This window comes from Echinops telfairi, unplaced genomic scaffold, assembly GCF_000313985.2.
Source record: "Echinops telfairi isolate 266 unplaced genomic scaffold, ASM31398v2 ScPeMD7_1;HRSCAF=3_1, whole genome shotgun sequence".
Classification (NCBI taxonomy): domain Eukaryota; kingdom Metazoa; phylum Chordata; class Mammalia; order Afrosoricida; family Tenrecidae; genus Echinops; species Echinops telfairi.
The window spans coordinates 64,338-85,113 of NW_022103897.1; the positions used below are offsets into that span (position 1 = coordinate 64,338).

Below are 20,776 nucleotides of genomic sequence, written 5' to 3' on the forward strand. Positions count from 1 at the left end.
CCTTGCCTCGGCATGGCGGGGTCAGATCAGAGCCACTGATCTTTTGGTTAGCAGTCAGCACTTGATCAGTATACCACCATGGTTCTTTTTTATGTGGAGGAAGGAGCAGTAAAAAGCCCAATGATATAAATATTTAGTGTGTGAGATTTTGCTCTAACTGCAAAAAGGTTGGGAAATCAGAATAAGGGCTGCTTGGGGTAAAGGGAGGGTTCCTCTATTTATGGTGAGGAGGTCAGACCTTCACAAGAACAGAGGAAAAATGAGTAAAGACCTGAAAAAAGTGAGGTAGTGAGCTGTGTAGATATCCGGTGATAAGCATTTCAGGCAGACAGGTAAGGAGCTGCAGTAGCCCAGAGATAGCCAAATGGGCAAAAGGAGTGCTGTCGGAGGTGACATTACAGAACTAAGAGGAGTTGACATCATAGAGGGTTTGGCTTCCACTCGAGTAAGATGAGAATCTGCTGGGGTATTTCAAAAAAGGAGTGACCCGAAATGCTCCAAGTTTTAAAAGACCTTTTCTGGCTGTGAGTGAAGAAGAGACTATAGGAAAACCTTGGAGACACTGCACGTTCCGTTCCAGATCACAACTGAATACTGCAGTCAGTTGATTCACACGAGTTTTTTGGTTATCCAGACATGAAAGTTATGTTCATACTGTACTGCAGTCCAGAAAGTGTACAATACTATTATGGAAAAACATTTGACATATTGTGAGAATACCAAACATGCAACACAGAGACACGAAGCGAACATATGCCATTGAAAACATGATCCCCATTGACTTGTTCATCGGTGGGTGGCCACCGACCTTCATTTTGTAAAAAATGCTATGATCTGTGAAGCCCAATGAAGGAAAGTACAGTAAAGTGTGGAATGCCCATACACGCCCACTTTTTGCCTTATGGTCAAGATAGTACTAGTGGTGGAATTGGTAGAAAAATGACATGACTGAGTTTACATATATTTATTTTATTGTGTACATTTTAGACTCCTAACCAGAGGAGGATAGTTGAAACTTAGTAGTCGCTGCACAAAAGAAGAGTTAGCTACTCCATAAACATTTATTTGGAAACCTTACATAGTGAGTCAGCTACCTATGTTTTGGAGGCAGACATTTATTGCTGGAAAGGAGTGTATGAGGGAAGAATCAAGGATGACTCTTGATCCTAGCACGTCGTTAGTGTTTACTGAGGAGTGGGCGACTCTAGGAGACCAATGTTTTAGAGGAGGAATACTAGTATTGTAGGGGTAAGATTTTGAGTTTGAAAAGCCTATTAGCTATCCAACTGCATGTGTCTTAGAGATGGATTTAAGAGTTCTTGGTAAAGGTCTAGCCTTCAAGCAAACATTTTGATGTCGTTGGTATAGAAGTGGTATTTAAAGCAGAGAATAAACAAGATTTCCCAGGGGAAAAATGAAGATACCTTCTCTAAAGAAGACATCCGAAGACTAAGTTCTTGCATGATCCATCATTTAGTGAGCATGGCAAGCTCTAGCATGTCAAAAGGGTAAGCAATAGTTTAGTTCGCTAGATGCTAAGTAAAGTGTTTCTGAAGGAGGAAGTGGCCTCACAGATCAATTTTTTCCTGATTGAAATAAATAAAAGAGTGCAGAAATAGTTTTAAGTCTTAAGTCTTTGACAATATATTCCTGAGTTCGGAAGAAAAGATGTGATTCATCGTTAGCAAAACAAGGTCAGTCAAGAAATCAAGGGGGAAAAGCTAGCACTAAAACCATCTTTCTGTGTGTTTTTACTGAATGCAGTCGCTCAGCTCTCTTAACTAGAAAGTTACATGAAGCACAAAGATAGGGTATAAAACTTTTGGTTTGTCTAGAAGGTTGTTGTAACAGACATTCCCCTCAGAAAGCAGGGACACATTTGGTGTAAGAAAGAAAAATGAGTAATAAGCATATAGGTCAGAAGAGACCAAAAAATACATTTGTCTTTCTCCGCTTTAGCATGCATGGAAGGCAGTGAGAAAATTTCCCCCTGAGAATTCATCTTAAGCGAGTCCTTATGCACGCTTTTAATGCAAATTCTTATAACTTGCATGGTCTTTATAAAAATGAACAAACAAAACAGCAAAAGATCTTATCTAAAATGGTCTAGGGTTAGTGGCCCCCGATTATTAAGAGAAGTAAAGCCACCAATCTTTGGAAGAAAGTAACCTGAAGACAAACCTCAAAGAACTTGCCACATCAAGAGTTCAAAAGAAAACAAGAAACCTTTACTAAAAAAAGTAACAAATCAAAGGCGAAGCCCCATAAGAGAGGTAACAGTACAATACAACAGGAATGATTGCAGATAATAAATTCTCCAAACAGTATTTACAAACAAAACTGTTTAATACATTTAAAGAAATGAAAAAGAAAATTTAGACGTGAGCAAAGAACAAGCAATCATACAAACCTGAAAATAAAACTCTGGAAATGAAGCATTTGTAAGCCCCTGAAAAGGAAAGCACCTGTTTATATTTAAGCAAAGTATAAAAGAAAGTAGTCTTGAACATAGACTTCACAAGGATCGTTACATTCGTGGGGAAAATGTGAGATCCTAGAAGAGGTTATTTAATTTATTGCCAAATTCCTAGCATTTGTTTGGGATTGTGAGTTCATTTGTGCTTATTATATTAAACATAACTCGCCCAAACCTAAGCCACTGCCATTGGGTCAGTTCTGACTTAGAGCAATCTGCTCCAGGGTCTCTGGACTGTAAATATTTAGGGAATAGACAGCTTCATCTGTCTCCTGGAAAAAGTAACTCAATGACTTATTAAAGCCAAATGTGCACTGGTAATCAGTTCCTTGTCCATTGGGCTCTTGCTGAAGATTTTTTTCTCAGTCTGTGAGCTCTTGTTTTACTGGTTTGATGAAGTCTTTTGATGTGCTAAGTGTTTTATTTTTAGTAGGTCCCAGCCATCTATTTTTGTCTTTCCCTGTGTGCTTCTTTTCCTGTATTTGGTGGAATGTGTATACTCTGCAATAATGCCCTCAAGTTGGTCCCAATTTATAGCTCTGGGATTTACGTTTTGGTGTCTAACCCATCTTGTGCTCGTTTTTGTGCAAAGGAAGAGGTATGGGTCCTGTTTTATTCTTTTGTAGTTGAAGATCCATTTTTCCCAGCATCATTTGTGAAGAGGCTGTCCTCTGCCATTTAACGTTTTTGGTCCTTTGTCAAAATCAGTTGCCTGTAGGTAGATGCATTTATTTCTGGATTTTCCATTTGGTTCCATTGGTCCGTGTATTTATCATTGCAACAGAACCAGCCTGTTTCCACTACTGTGGTGGTCTAATAGTTTTGAGGTCAGGTACTGGAAGGCCTCCTCCTTTGCACTTTTTAACGAGTTCTTTGTTTAATCTAGATCTCTTCATTCTCCATATGAAGTTGGTAATTAATTTTTCCATTTCTTTAAAGAATGAAGCTAGAATTTGGATTGAAATTATGTTGTATTTATAGATTGTTTTAGGTAGTATTGACATTTTCACAATATTAATTCTTCCTATTCACTAACACAAGGAGCCCTGTTTGCATAGTGGTTATGTGTTGGGCTGGGATCTGCACGCTTTGGAGTTAAAAACCACCAGCTGGGCCTCAGGAGAAAGATGAGGCTTTCTACTCCTGTAAACAGTTACAGTCTCAGAAACCCAAAGGGGCAATTTGACCCTGTCTTGTAAGTCGCTATGAGTTGGTACCGACTTTGTGGGAGAGAATATGAATTGTGAGTTTTGATTCATGAATACAGGAAGTCTTCTATTTGTGTAAATTTCCTTTGTTTTCTTCTAATAGAGTTCCAGTTTTTTGGGGGGTGGGGTGGGGATGTGCACGGCTTTGGTTTCTTTGCTTAGGTTATTCGGAAGTACTCCGTCTTTTGTGTGGGAACTTTAACTGTATTGTTGTTGATGTCTCTTTTGGAGCTCTCTTTGTAGTATACGGGAATCCAATTGAGTTTTGCTTGTCAACCTTGCATCCTGTTACTTTTCCAAATCTCTCAATTATTTCCAACAAGCGTTTTGTGGAGGTTTTGGGGTGTTCTGTATAAAAGAAAATCATCTTTCAGATTTTCTTTCCCCAGTTGTATTACTTTGATCTCTTTCTGTTGTCTAACAATTCTGGCCCAGACTTCTAGCATGCTCTTGAATAGAGTGGAGATAGAGAGCCTTGTCTGGCTCCTGTTCTAGGGGAAATGTTTTCAGGTTTCCTTGTTGAGCGGGATGTTGGCCTTTGGTTTTTCACGTATGTGTTGAGGAATTTTCTTTTGTTTACCTATTTTGTTGGGTTTTTTAAAAATATAAGTGGGTGTTAGATGTTTTTAATGCTTTTTATGCATCGTTTGATGTGATCATGTGGTTCTTATGTGGTGGGTTACAGCAATTATTTTTGTAAACTTTACAGTAGCAGAAAGTTTCAGCTTTCTCCATAACAGATGGTGGGTTTGAACTGTGGACCTTGCATTTAAAAGCCTTCACCAACAGGGCTCCTTCATTCATAATTAGTGTACAGCATGTGTCTGTGTACATAGCGCAGTTCACAATAGCAAGAAACTAGGATCAGTTCAAACAACCTCCTGTAGAAGAATGAATACAGGAGCTCTTGTGATATAATGGTTACGTGTTGGGCTGAAATCCACAAAGTCAGCAATTTGAACCCGCTAGCCACCCCTCAGAAGAAAGATGGGGCTTTCTATTCCTGTAATAGGTTACAGTCTCACAGTCTCAGAAACTCATGGGGGCAGTTGTATCCTGTCCTGTAGGTTTGCTATGTGTTGGCAGAGACTTTGACCTTTTTACACACACACACACACACACACACACACCATCCATGGGTGCAAAGAATGGACTGATGGACCCATAAAACATTTCGTGACACAGATGAACCTGGAAACCATCATGCTGAGCGAAGTTAGTCAATCACAATGCATATTGTGAGTTAATTTCATACATATTATATGAGACCACTACTATAATGTGGGAGCCAGCCCACATCCAGATGGGTCCTAAGGGAAGGTTGTATAATTGAAGGGAAGAAATTAAGAGGCAGAAAAAAGCTTTGGGGTGCTCACCTTCTCCATAATGCCAGGTCTGAGCAGGAGAGAGAGAATGTATTCTTTCACCAACTAATACAGTATTGGGGCATGCAAGCCCCTCAACAGATATTTGCCTGTGTAACAAGGTGGACAGTAGTTTAGCCCTAGAGGTCCCTGAGCTCATTGGGGGAGTAACCTAGCACCAGTGCTGGGGGCAGGTAAGGGGAGTGACTGTCCTTGAGCTATGGGCATAATAGCAACAAGTCTGCTTCTACAGAGAAAGCTGCTGGCAGATAGCAATCAGTCATGCGCTGGTAACATTAAGGTAGCACTATAATGGGAGGATATCGTGAGGATGATTTTTAATTAGGGGAATGTGACTGGGACTCTTCTCCAACTCAAAAATGTGACGACCTCCCTCCCCCCAGAATCTCACAGGCTTCGTAATCATGAAAATAGAGAATTTATCCACATCCACTCTTCCCAGCCCTCAGTTTCCCACACTACAAGAGTAAACACTAGGACAAAGGCAGGCTCCTGTTCTCAGGTCATCTAATCTTCTAATCTCATCTCCCAAGCAATGAGGTACTGTGCTTGCTTAATGCTCATGAACCATATTTCACCTTCTACTTTGTACAGCTTTAAAATTTGTACAACGTTGAAACAGGAGGCCTTACCTCAGCTGTTGGGTGAAAAGGAGAAGACTAATCAATTAACACTTCAAAACAACAGACTTTTTTTTCTTTAATACTTTTACTGGGGGCTCTTAGATCTCTCATCACAATCCATACAGTCCCCCAGTGTGTCAAGCACATTTGCACATATGCTGCCATCATCATTTTCAAAGCATTCTCTTCCCATTCGAACCCCTGATATCAGCTCCCCATTTCTTCCCCCACCACCCCCCACCCTCTCTCCCTCACAAATCCTTGATAAGTTATAGATTATTATTTTCATATCTTACATTGTCCTCTGTCGTCCCTCACCCACTTTTCCATTGTTCGTCTGCCCTGGGAGGGGACTATAGGTTGATCAACAGATGATTTTACAAGGGTGCTTAGTGAACCTTAATGGAAATTCAAGTTGAGATGCAGGGGCGGGATGGGGGACATGTCTATCTTGGAGAAGGTGCTTTTACACCTGTTGGTGGGTAGACAGATGGGGCAACCTAGAAATGGGGAAAAAACACCTTATTTATGAGACTACCCCATGTATCATATTCCTAATTGAATCCTTTTGACCTAGTTTCCAACCAGTCCTTGGTGACCCAGGCTTTATACTATAGACAACTGGGACTTTAGACTCTGCCTTTTTGAGGTGCACAATGTCCATTCATAGAATACACCAGAAGGATCCAATCTGGAATCCCATAAAGTGAAGTAGACTTTACACTCAATTGTAGTAGATTTAAGGAACTAAAACAATCCATTGCATTTAAGGCTAAAACACCCTAACATGAAAAAAAGTAGATGGCTACTATCCCAAGGGTATGGATTTGGAGCTGCTTAGACTTTGTTTCAGATCTTTTGTTTTGAGGGTGCCCATTGAATGGTATATTGGGGCTATGAAATATTTGCTACTTTTCATGTTCTCTTTGCTTTAAAAACATTTATTTTCCTCTTTGATTTTTAATGATATATCTTTGTGTAGCAGATGTAGTTCTACCTCTGTGAATGAGTGTTATTGAAATTTTTGTCCCATTTCAACCCTCATTATTTATGTACACAGTATTCAGTTACTTCAGATTTTAATCTGTACAAGTCAACAATCCTTTCATTTTATCTCAAAAGCTGTCTTATACATGTATACAATCCTTTTCTCAAGTGTTTTAAATTCTGTACTATTGAATAAATTGATACTATCAGTAGAATTGATCAAGGAAAGATGGAAAGAATACACAGATTCACTGTACCAAAAAGAACTTGCCGACATTGCACCATTTCATGAGGTAGCAGGTAAGCAAGAACCAATGGTACTGAAGTAAGAAGTCCAAGCTGCATTGAAGCATTAGCCCAAAACAAGACTCCAGGAATCAATGCAGTGTCAAATGAAATGTTTCAACAAGCCGAAGAAGCACTGGAAGCGATCACTTGTCTATGCCAGGACATTGGGAAGACACATGGCCAGCTGACTGGAAGAGATCCATATTTGTGCCCATTCTAAAGAAAGTGACCCAATACAAATTATAGAACAGTATCATTACTATTACATGCCAGTAAAATTTTGCAGAAGGTCACTGTCTTAGTCTGGGTAAACTAGGGAAACAAATCCACAAAAACTCATATGTCTATAAGAAAGAGTTTTATGTATAGGGTAAGTGTATATTCAGAAAGCATCCCAACCCAGTGCTATCCAAACCCATAAGTCCAACATTAGCCCATATGTCCGACACCAATCTACAAAGTCCTCCTCAATCTCACCGCGAGACATCCCTGAGGAGAAGCCACATGGATCTACCCTGATGCAGCCCTGGGTGCTGGGGCAGCCGTGTAGAGTCCCCTGTTTACAGGCTCACTGATTTGACTTTCCTCCTGCAGTCAGCGTCATTGCATGTGTTTTGTGAGGTTGAGGAGGACTTTGTAGATTGGCTAAGGCTGCTGCACCCTGTTCAGACCATCAGAAAGCAAGAGACCCGAGGAACTAGAAAAGCGAGACTCACAGAGCCATTTATCCCTCCACCCTTCAATTAATTCCACATTATTGGCCAGGTTGGCACAATGAACCTTTAACTATCTCAATCCACCCCTTGCCAACTTGGCACCTGTACACAATTCTTTAGCCTAACAATTGCAGTTAAGTAACACCTATACCCTAATCCTATGAATATATTCCCCCACCTATGAAAGTTTATAAGCCAACCACTTCATGACTTTATCCCCCCAATATAGGGTATTCAGTTTATATACTGCCCACATAAATCAACACAGTGCTCTCAGGAGACAATCATATTTTTCGATGTGAAGAATCTTCATTCCAGTTTGAACCTTGTGAAGTTTGTATCCATAAGCAAAGTCAAATCAGGACAGGCCATCCCTAAAGTCAGCAACAATATGCACCAGTTCACAGGCTCAAAAACCTCTTCATCTGGTCGGGTTCTGGTCAACTCATTGTAGGCTGCCTCACTTAGCTTCCCCAAGGTGCTTGTTGGGTGCCTTGCCTTTAGATCTTGAGTTCTCACAAATACTCAACAACCTTATCCCACCTCATGCTAGGTCATGAACTTTAGACTGGTCAACCTGTTCTCGTCTTCTTTTTTTCATGTATATAAACCAGGTCCACAGGTGTCAGTGGCCAAACTCAACTCATCTCTTTATTGCTGCATTTCTCCCACTTCTACTCAACACGTAGATCCAGGTGGTCACCTAATAAAAATTTCAGCCTGCCCACAGGCTCCCTTTAACATTCAGTCCTAGAGAGGAATTTTCTTCATGCTTCCAGGTTTTTTTCAGCTTCTGACAAAAACCACTGGTTCCTTAGTACTCGCAAAGCACTGAGTGGGACATATCTTTTCAAAGCTTTCTTTGCAGGCATGGCCTAAACCCATCTAAAGGTCAAATTTTAATGGCTGAAAGTGAGTGGGCGTATAAGCTTTCTATTTTCATACTTCCCAGTAAACATTTTTTTTTTAGTTTTATAGTTTTTAAGTTCAGTGATGAAAGTTATCAGAAGAATATTCTCCTGAAAGTGATTTTTTTCTTAGAAAAAAGGGAAGGAAAATGAAAGCCCTCTCGCATAGCCACAGACGCTGTGACCGGTGCACCGCTGCAAATGGACCAGTCCTGTAGTCAGTTGGGTCTCTCTGGATCAGCAGGATTTTAGCCTGGATCATCCTCATCATCTTTGAGCTCCAAATCATCCATTTCCTGGAACAAAGACTCATCTACTTCCACATTATTTCCAGCATCCTCCAAGGACTGGATATAATATGTCGAGATTATGATTTATTCCAAGTAGTTGTTTTCCACTTAATTTATTTTTTCCAGCTTGCTCCGCCTCTTTCATTCGTTTCTTTTTCATTTCCAAGAGTTCTGCATCACATTTGGCCTTCCAACTTAAATTCTTGATTGTAACAGGAGTGCCATGAAATAGTTGCTTTTTGGCTTCTTCTGCTTCTTTATTTTTGTTTCTTTTCGTCTTCTCTTCTACTTTTTATTTGATCTACCATTTCATTTTTCTTGCACAGCTGATACTAGAGTGAAGATCATTACCATGCCAAGGTTTTCTTCTGCCTGTAATGCTAGTAATTTAAAAAGTCTGAAACAATTTTTGCTAGACTTTCCTGTGAGAATATTTCATAAAGGGGGCATCATCTGGGTATTTTTCACTGTAGGTAAACTTGAGCGTAGTCTGGACAGTTTTGTTCTTTTCCCCAGCCTCCGATGTCACAGTAATGGTGAGACTGGGTGGGGTTTCTGGTAATACCGTGAAGGAGTGAGGGTAGATGGAGTTCAGAGCCTCCGGCACGTTGTGCTGCTCCTCGCCGTAATCCGTCATCGTGCCCCTCGCCCACTGCCCAGGGATGGCCCAGATGGTGAGGCAGCGCCGCAGCTAGTACTGCAGCCGCCCCCAATAAACATTTCCGTAAATCATTATATCGTTAATAAGCAGAAGACATCAGTCCAAACAGAAATAGAATCAGATACTAAACTCAATTCTTAAAACAGTCAAGTTCAATCCTTATCTAGCTTATCTAAATCTTTAAACTATTCTATTTAAACAAAAATATGCGATTCGGTCTCTGAGAGCATTAAACCAGATCCAGGCTTTCGGTCAGGCAGTTTGACCTTCTGTCAGCCATGTTCCTTAAACAGCATGGTTTCTGAGAAATTCAAATGGAAATTTCTACCCCTGAGCTAAAAATATACATTAATCACATTCATTTTCACTATTTTAAACAGGAATAACCGAAGACTATAACCAAACAATATCATCGAAACTTTAACTTCTCATATTCTTCCCAGAAAACAACCGAGTAAATGTGGCTTTATCTGACCTCTGGCTAGCCAAAGAAGAAAAACTATCCAGAGGGAAGAGGTCAACCAGAACATCCACTTGCCATCTTAGGACTTGTTTTTCCAGTACCCCACTCCCAAGGTAACATAATATGTTAGTCTGGTAAACTAGGGAAACAAATCCACAGAAACTCATGTATATAAGACAGTTTTATATATAGGGTAAGTATACATTCAGAAAGCATGCCATCCCTGCCCATATGTTCGACTCTAATCTACAAAGTCCTCCTCAATCTCACCCTAGTCAGACCATCAGAGAGCAAAAGACCCCGGGAACTAGAAAGGCGAGGCTCACAGAGCTATTTATCTCTCTGCCCTTCAATTAACCCCGCGTGTGGGAACTCCGAGAGGTTAGGCTGGATTCAGAAGATAATGTACAACAAGGAATAGCATTGCTGATATCACATGACTCTTGGCTGAAAGCAGAGAATACCAGAAAGATATTTACTTGTGTTTTATTGACTATGCCAAGGCATTCAACTATGTGGATCATAATAAACTATGATAGCTTTGAGAAAAATGGGAATTCTGGTACACTTCCTTGTGCTCTTGTAGAATTTGTACCTGAATCAAGAGGCACTTGTGGGAACAGAATAAAGGAATACTACGTGGTTTAAATCATGGAAGGTGTGCAACAGGGTTGCATTCTGTCTCCTTATTCAATCTATGTAAAACAAATAACCAGAGAAGACACGTGTGGCATCAGGCTGCTAAGAAGGCTTATTAACGACCTGTGATAGGCTGATATACAATCTTGCTTGCTGTAAGTGAGGAGAACTTAAAGCCCTTGCTGATGACCTCAGGGATTGCATCCTACAGTATGGAATACAACTCAATGTAAAGAAGACCAAAATCCTCTCAACTGAACCAATAGGTCACATCATGATAAATGGAGAAAAGGCTGAGGTTGTCAAGGATTTTGTCTTGCTTAGATCCACAATCACCTGAACCCTGGATACTGAGTAGAGAAGACTGGAGAAGAATTGATACATTTGAATTATGATGCTGTAGTAGAATATTGAAAGTACCATGGACTGCCACAGGGACAAACTGATGTGTCTGTGGAAGAAATAGGGCCGGAGTGTACCTCAGAGGCAAGGATGACGAGAGTTCATCTTACGTACATCGGACATGTCAAGAGAGACCCGCTCCTGGAGAAGTGCACTGTGGCTGGTGAAGTGCCAGGACAGAGCAAGAGGAAGGTCGTCAGATGGGTTTCCAGAGTGCCTGCAGCAGCAGGCTAAAGTATAGGGGTGATTATAAGGATGGCACAGGACTGTGCAGTGTACGTTCTGCCGTATATAAGGGCGGTATGGTTAAAAAATGACTGGATGCCACCTAGCAACAACAAACAGCATTAGTAGAATTGTGGTTTCCCCCATGGAGTGAGTGAGTGGTGGTTTCAAACTGCTAACCTTCTGGTCAGCAAACCAAGTAACCCACTGCCTGTGTTAGGCCGGGTTGAATAGAGGAACAAAATCCAGAGACACTCGTGTGTAAGAGAGAGCTTTATATCAAAGAGCAGTTGCATATTGAGAAAACATCTCAGCCCAGTCCAGATCAAGTCCATAAGTCCGATAGTAGCCCATATGTCCGATACTAGTTCATAAATTCCTCTTCAGACTCACTGTAGCCACTTTCAGTGATGCTGAATGCAGGAAGATCATTGGCTGGTAGGTGAAGTCTTAAGGATCCAGTGGCAGTAGAAGCATCTCAGAGCTGGAATGGGTCTCCACGTGGCGCCTCCATTTCTCTGAGTGTCTCAACAGCAGGAAAGTGAAGCAGAGAGAGAGATTGGCTCACCTCCAGGGAGAAAAAGAGGAAGTTTCCAAAATTCTCATGAGGATGCCATGCCCACAAGGCAGCATCATCAGGCTGTGACCTGATTGACAGGCTAGACTCCACCCCTATACTTATTTATCAAGTTGACATTAGAGTACGCAACTTCCGCATTGCTCTACAAGGGCTCCTGCCCTCTGGGGATGATTGGTAATCATCCCCAATAAAATGATAATGGTGTGTCTGAAATGAAATAGGTACATATAAAAGCCATATCTTTAAAGTGAACCAGGGACAGAAAAAACAATAGATAGATCAATGGCCTTTAAACTTGTAGCTAATCATATTAGTATTCTAAGATAAATTTGTTCTCTGATGTACTTGATACATGCCCTCATGAAGCTACTTGCCCTCACTGAAGATAGGGGTGCTACAGCAACCTGTGGTGAGGAAATCAGATGATGTCTCAGAAAGAATAACGTCTGGAGTCTAAAGGCTTGTCTTAAAGAAAGCAGCCATTTAAGTGAGGTGTCAACTAAGTTCACCAAGAACACTAGCCTCTGTGACCCAAGGATTGTAAATAACAAAATCCCCCCAAAATAAAAATAACAAAATCCAAGACCGGAGGAGGGAATTATTCTAGAACTTAAATTCGGAGCATTCGTTTTGCAGTCTGTGGATGACAGTGAAGTCTGTTTGCATGGTTCCCATTTGGATTAGGCCTTGGTGAATCCCCTGTGACCATAGACCACGACTGTGAATAGCCTTGCTACCAGACAGAGTGCTTGGGTAAATGAGTTATTGCAGATTCAGTTAGGATAAAATTTCTACCTTTTCGTTTGATTTTCCCTTTGACCAATTTTAAATTTGATTTAGCTTTTAATATTTTCTTCCTTTATATTGATTTTTTTTCTGTTTTCTTTTGTTATTGTAGGATTATTTTGGTTTTTGTTTTATATGTTTTTCGGTATATGAAATTTATGGACACAGTAAGTGGATTAATAGTTTAATAGGGGTATGGTAGGAGATGTAGGGAAATGTGTAGCTACTAATAAGTACAAGAAATAAGAAATGTTCTAAAATTTATTATGGTGATGATTGCACAACCTTTTAAAAATATGACTGAGCTATTATAGGTGAATTCTATGTCAATAAACTGTTAAAATTTTTACAGCCTCAGACATTATGGGGAGCTTTTTTCCTTTGTTATATAGGCTCTCTGTGAGTCAGGATGGCCTTTAAAAAAATGTACACACACATGAGCATACCTATACACATATATGCCTATGTACATTCTAGGGGGTACCCTTCCCAAAATGGAAATAGCTCTGCTGGGTGGAACTTTCATATTACATATTTTTCCTGCTAGGCGAGCATTGAGTAACTCACTCTGCGTTAGTACACCCAATGGCATCACCTGGGAAGGTCCTCTAAGGTCACAGTGAAATTTTTCATAGAAGCAGTTTTGCTTGAACCTTGTTTTTTTGTGATGGCCAATTTAAGAGAATAGTGTACAGCTGTGAAATTTTGTTTCCTGCTTGGGAAAAATGCTGCAGAAACTGTTGTGATGTTGAACATAGCTTACAAGGACAGTGCTATGAGAAAAACTCAGGTGTACAAGTGCTTTTCTCATTTCAAAAAAGGTCAAATGTCGCTTGATGACATATCTCATTCTGGATGTCTGTTAACTTCCTCACAGGAGGACTGCTAATACATTTGGAGCAACAGCAATCTAGCTGAGAGAAATTACTAAGAGGCAGAAGAAGGGTGAGTGTGATGGTGGGGCAGGAGGAAGATAAAAGGAAGCAGAGAAATGATCTAGGAAGCAAAGCTATTGTTAGAGTTATAAGCATAGGTTTGTATGTATGTAAATACATTACTTCATAAACATAAGGTATTGGCCTATGTACATATATTTATATGGCAATACACTGAGATAGTGGACAGACTTGGGGCCTCTGCTCATACCATCCCTCAATACAAGAGCACTTTATTGTAGCAAACTGGCATTTTGTGATGCTTACCTTCCCAGCATAATGGCTACAGACAAAATGGGTGTATAAGCAAATGTAGTGAAGAAAACGGATGGTGCCGGGCTATTAAAAGATATAGTGTCTGGAGTCTTAAAGGTTTGAAGTTAAACAAGCGGCCATCTAGCTGAGAAGCAAGTCCACATGAAAGAAGCACACCAGCCTGTGTGATCATGAGGTGTGGTTGGGAATGGGTAACAGGCATAAGAAGACCCATAACAAACAAACAAAAGACCAAAACCATATGGTTGAGAACAAGGGGGGTCAGAGCAGAGACTCAAAGACCATCTGTAAACAATGGGACATCCCCCTATAGAGGGGTCACAGGGAAGGGATGAGCCAACAAGGGTGCAGTTAAGCACCGATGAAACACACAATATTCCTCTGGTTCCTTGAGGCTTCCTCACTCCCCACCACCATGACCCCAGTGCTGCTTCCCACTCTGGACTAGACCGGAGCATGTGCCCAGGTACAGGTAAGAGATAAAGCTCAGGACACACGGAATCCAGGAACACGAAAGGGAACAGCGATACCAGAAGGGTAGGGGAAATTGGGAGAGGAGGGGGGGAAGGAGGAACCAATAGCAATGATGGGCACATAATCCTCCCCACCCCCCCAGGGGACTGATCAATAGAAACCGTGGGGGAAGGGAGACGGCAGTCTGTGTAAGATATGAAAATAATAATGATTTATAATTTATCCGGGGGCTACGGGGGTGGGGGAAAGAGGAGCTGATATCAAGGGCTCAATAGAAAGTAAATATCTAGAAAAGAGTGGTGGCAACACATGTACAACAATGCTTGATACAATTGATGTATGGATTCTTATCAAGTTGTAAGAGCCCCCAATAAAATGATCTTTTAATTAAAAATAAAAATCCAGAAAAAAAGTACAAAGCTTTGGGGGAGGGACATTTCCATGTTTTGGGTACCCCCTTGTACATACCTTCACATATATTTTTTGATGCTTTTTGCTCATTTTAAGGTACATGCTATAACAATTACCAATACAATTTTTTTCTTGTATACTTGTTAATAACATCCTTGACTTTCATCAGTGTGTGTACTTTCAAACCTCATTGGTGTTATTTTTCCCATCTCCATAAATAACAAGTACTATATAGGTAGTGACTCTCCTTTCCCTATCCCTGGTAATTAAAAATAAACATTAGTTGTTTTTTTTGTTTTTAGTATTAGTTTCTATATATTTACCCATTCATGGCATTACAAAAAACAAACAAAAAAATGGAACATATGTTTTGTGACTGATTTATTTCCCCCAGCTAACATCCTCCTGATTTATCCATGTTCTAAAATGTTCAGAACTCATTTTTCTTTATCTCTGAGTTGTATTCCACTGTATATACAAGGAGGCTCTAAAAGTTTGTGGGGAAATTCATTTAATTTTATTTTTCCACAAATGTATTACAGCTCCCTTATATGTACCACATTTTACTTGAGAACTTGGTTTTTCCACTTTCGCTGTTGGCACTAGTACTGTGTTCTTCAGAGGGGTGCATAGTGTGCTGGTATTACTTCTATTGCATTGCTGTGGTATATGCCTAGGAGAAGACTTCCTGGGTCATATGGAAGCCCTGCTGCTAATGTTTTGAGCAACTGCCAGACTGTTTACAATTTTGTAACAGCAGTGAATGAGGGTTTTAATTTGGGTACATCCTTGCCAACATTTGTTATTTTCCATTTGTCTCTTTGTTTTTTAAATCTTGGCTATCCTGGTTTGGAGTAGAATGGCGTTTCAGTGTAGTTTTGATTTCTAATTCTTTGACTGCTAATGACAATTGAACATCTTTTCATGAGACTTTTGGTCATTTGAATGTTCTCTTTGATGACATGTATATTCATATATTTACCTAGTAGTATTTGATGGAATTGTCTTTCTTTTGTTGATTTGTAAGTTTTTATATATTTTAGACTTTAGACCCTCATCAGCTATTATCATTTCCGAATGTTTTTTTTGGAGGGTGTCTTTTTACTTTTCTGAAAGAGTCTGTTGATGAACACTAATATATAACTTTATAAAATCCACAGGGTTTTGAGGGTGGGGAATGTCCAGGATTAGGCCTGGAGGCTCAGCTGAAATCTGTTTAGCATAATAGCAACATGCGAACTCCACTGAGAGATCAGCTGGGACTGTTGCTGAGTCTCCTGCATAGAAAGTAAGAGTTGTACTGTTGAAGCCTGCTCAGTATCCCTGAGAAGATCTTACTGTCATTTAGTGGTAGTTCTAGGAGGAGGTGAAAGGGAGGATGAGATAATGGCCACGAATTTTGAAGAATTTTTGTGATACAGGAGATCATGCTTGGTAACAACAAATCAGGGAAAGAGGAAGGAAGATCCTGAAGGAGGTGCACTGACCCAGTGGCTACCACAGTAGGGTGAGTCGTAAACGGTATAGTGAGAGTGGTGCAGGACTCGGCTGTATTTTAATCTGTTGTGCATGGAGTCGTAATTGTACCTAATATCAGCAACACCTTCCTTTCTGTGGTTTCCTCTTTTGCGTTTTACAGCAGGTAGCCATCCTTGAGCTTACTTTCTTTTATTGTTAATGGGGAGGTGAAAAATTCCTTTGATTTGCCAAGACAAAGGCATTAAAAATTATTTAATGTTGACAACATCAATAAGCTATTTTTCTTATTTGGCAGTTTTCAAATTTTTTCTTTAATATAATTTAAAGACAGAATCTAGTTGTCAGGGAGTCATTAATATTTCTTTATTACTATATGATTTTGAACAGCTCTAGGTAGAAGAAATTGAAAGAATTGATTGACATTTTTTTGATTGACATTCTTACAGTAGTATTATGTGACAAGTTTTCTTCAAATAAAGTTGAGCTTTGCCTCATTTCTACCAAAATTTATTTTAATGAATGTATATATGAAACAATGGAAAACTGTCCATGTCATTGAAAAAATTTCCAGTAAAACTTTACTTTCATTGTTTGATAGTTATTAGGTTTGTAGTTCGAAACCACCAACAGCTTTAGGGGAAAAGACTGGGCTTTCTACTCCTGTAAATAGTCGAGTTGTGAGTTCGCATTGACTTTATGGCAGTGAGTTTGCTTGGTCTGGTTAGGTTTGTAATATAGTTATGCTTTGGCCAGTTGTGTGTTATTAGTACTGACAAAAATTCAGTCCAGAAGAAAACATAATGATTTAGTATAGTAAGTCATATGAAAATTGTAACTTCTAAGTTGGATAGCTGACATAATGAAAATGTAAGTATTTAAAAAAAAAAAAAGAAAGAAAATGTAAATAATTTCCACTACCAGGAAGAGAGAAGTGGTAAGACTGCCTGCTGTCTAAGGAGAAATGTCCAAGAGGAGTTCCAGCTGTGACTAGTCTCACTGCCCCTCAGGTCACTGTCCTTGGGTGTTACTGAGTCGGTTTGGACTCATGGGCGACACGTGCGTGTACAAGAGACCAGAACACGGCGGCACCCTCCCAGTTGTTGTCATGTTTCAGCCCATTGTGGCCGCCACGGTGTCAGTCCAGCTCTCTGAAGATTTTCCTCCCTTCCCTTTACCAAGCATTATGTCCTTTTCCAGGGACTGAGCTCTCCCGATAATACGTGTAAAGTATGTGAGACAAAAATCTTGTCATCCTCCCTTAATAGTTATAAGGAATTTATAGCTATTGGGTTATTTTCTCACAAATATGACAGGTTGATTAATAGAATAAATTAAAACATAAACCCATTTTTCCCCAGGGAAAAAAGCATAGGAAAGGGAAAAGGAACAAAAACTGAAATGTAACATTCTTATGGAAAAATTTGTATGCTTTTGAATGGATGATTTTTGTGAAATCACTACAGTATTTAGATTCCACTGGATGCATTGACAATGATATGTGAGTTTTATTCTAAAGTGCTGATACATACAGTATACCAGAAACTGCAACCTTGAGATCATTTAAGCATAAAAATATTTTAAAAAATCAGGTATTCAAGGGGACACATTTTTCTTTAATAATAGCCACAATAATAGCTGAAGATCATTTGGGTAAAGCTTAATTTTCAAGGGAAATAGCAAAACACTGCATATTGGAATTTTGGAGGATGGTTTTGGTTAAAATATTTGGGGAGCTTTACTGGCATTTTGTTAGTAGTCACATTCTAGAGTTCACAACATAATACCCTGATTTCCCATAATTTTCTCACTAGATTAGCCAAATACAAATAGAGTTTAGTAGAAATTTCATTAATAATAAAGTGCAAAACACCCTTGAAAGGAGGACTTTATATTTTAAGGGGACACAGAAATTTTAGTAAGGCTCTTAGGATGATATATAAATTCGTTTCTCAAAATTAATCTTAGCGTGCTGTTCTGTGGTAGTACTGTCCAAGCAAAACATGTGAATGTAAATATGTACCAGAGGATATTTGAGGCCCCTTTAAAATGACTTAGAAGCAAATATGTTGGTAGAAACACAAATTATAGGGATATTGAGTTGACTTTGTGATCATATTTAATATCGCACTTTAACTTTTTTTTAACTAATTTACTAGTCGCATGGCCCATGCGCTCGAGAAGATAGCGGTAAACTATGTTCACTCTGTTCTCTTATTGCCCCATCTCCCGTTTGCCATCTTCTGTGTGGCGTTTTGGAGCGGCTAGTGATTTTAAGCGGTTGACCTAGTGGTTAGCAGCCTAATTAGTAACTTGAACCTTGATGACACAGTGGATTAGTCTTTTAGCAGCCCATGAAGAGTAGTGTGAACCCACCAGCTCTGTAAAGATACACAGCCCTGGAAATTCCGTGGAGAATTGTTCTATAGGGTCACTATGAGTTGGAATTGACTTGATAGCAGTAGGTTATTATATAAATGTGCTCCAATTTTATTCATTATTGATGAATATTTGTTGTTCTTATTCTTTGGAGCCATCAAATCAGTTCTGACCCATAGCAACCCTGGGCACTGCCCAGTCCCGTGCCATCCCCACCGTTGTTCCTGTGCTCGAGCCCATTGTTGCAGCCCCTCTGCCCACCCATCTTGTTCGAGGGCTTCCTCTTTTTCACTCCCCCTCCACCAAGCATGGTGTCCTTCTCCAGGGAGTCATCTCTCCTGATAACAAGTCTAAAATATGTTTAAGATGAAATGTCCCCATCCTTGCTTCTAACAAGCACATGGGCTCGGTAAATATGAATATTTAGGTTACTTCTAATTTTTTTTATCCTATGCATACTACATAAATATATATTTCCTGTGACATGTCTGAAAGATTTCCTTTTTTTTTAATCGTTTTATTAGGGGCTCATACGACTCATCACAATCCATACATCCATCCATTGTATAAAGCACATTTGTACATTCATTGCCCTCATCATTCTCAAAACATTTGCTCTCCACTTAAGCCCCTGGCATCAGGTCCTCATTTTTCCCCTCCTTCCCCACTGCCCCCTCCATCATGAGCCCTTGATCATTTATAAATTATTATTTTGTCATATATTGCTCTGTCCTATATCTCCCTTCACCCACTTTTCTGTTGTCCATCCCCCAGGGAGGAGGTCACATATAGCTCTCCTTATAATCGGTTTGAAAGACTTCCTAAGGTATATGTACTAAAGCATTGGTGGATTGTAGAATATGTGTTCTATCAGCTTTAATTTTCACTCCATTAGAATTGTGGAAATCATAGCAAGTACTTGATAACAAGCCTACCAAACCAAATCACACCTGTTGTCGTTGAGTGGATGCTAACTCATGGTGACCCTGCAGGACAGACTAGAACTGTTCGAGAGGGGATTCAAGGCCCGAAGTTTCACATAAGTAAAATTGCCACGTTTTCCTGCTGTCGGGTAGCTGGTAAGTGCAAGCCTCTCCTTGGTTCACAGTCTCACATTTCCCCGTTGTGCAAGCAGGGCTCTGTGAGGACGGGTGCAATTATGTTGTTGTTCAGTGCTGTTGGGTTGGTGCCGATGCATAGCGACACCCACATACAGTGAAGGAAACGCTGCCCGATCCTGTGCCGTCTTCACAAATGCTCTTATATTTGAGCTTATTGTTACAGCCACTGTACCAGTTCATCTTGCCAAAGCCTTCCTCCGTTCGCTGTCCCCGCCACGTTACCAAAATGATTTTAAAAATCATGTTATTGGGGGCTCTCACAGCTCTTATAACATCCCATACTTCAATTGTATCAAGCACATTTGTACAAATATTGCCATCATCATCTCAAACATTTTCTGCTTGAGCCCTTGGTATAAGCTCTCCCTCTCCCCTCCTACCTTCGTGAATCCTTGATCAATTATATATTGTTAATATTATTATTTCATATTTTACACTGTCCATTGTTTCCCTTTACCTACATGTCTGTTATTTGTACCCTTTGGTTGGAGGTGGGGGGCTGTATATCCAACCTTGTGATGAGTTCCCCCTTCTCCCGCGAAATGTCTTTTCCCAGGAACTGATCTCTCCTGATAACATGTCCGAAGTACGTGAGACCAAAGTCTTGCCATTTTTGCCTCTAAGGAACAGTCTGGCTTTATTTCTGCCAGAGAGACGTGCGTATTTTTTTGGCAGTCCAAAGCACTTTCAATATTCTTAGCTAGCACTGTAATTTAAATGCATTGATTCTTCTTTGGTCCTCCTGATATAGTGTCTAACTTTCCAATGCATATGAGGCCATTGTAAACACCATGGCTTGGTATTTTGCACCTTAGTCCTCAAAGTAACCTTGCTCTTCAAAATGTTATTGAGGTCTTGGGCAGCAGATTGACACAATGCAGTGCATCATTTGACCTCTAGATGACTGTTTCCATGGGTACTGACTGTATAAAACCCAAACTGACTGCCATCTAGTCGATACTGACTCATAGTTACCCTATAGGACAGGGTAGACCTGCCCCACGAGTTTCCAAGACTGTTTATGGGAGTAGAAAGCCTCATTAAAAAAATTATTTTATGGGGGGGGG

The 20,776-nt window shown here is 40.0% G+C and overlaps 1 protein-coding gene and 1 pseudogene across 1 annotated transcript in view; one reads left to right on the forward strand and one right to left on the reverse strand.

Annotated features, from left to right (window-relative positions):
• AUH (AU RNA binding methylglutaconyl-CoA hydratase) overlaps positions 1-20,776 on the forward strand; it is a 161,051-nt gene that overhangs the window by 36,364 nt on the left and 103,911 nt on the right. The window lies entirely within an intron of this gene.
• Positions 8,810-9,518, reverse strand: LOC105979616 (annotated as a pseudogene).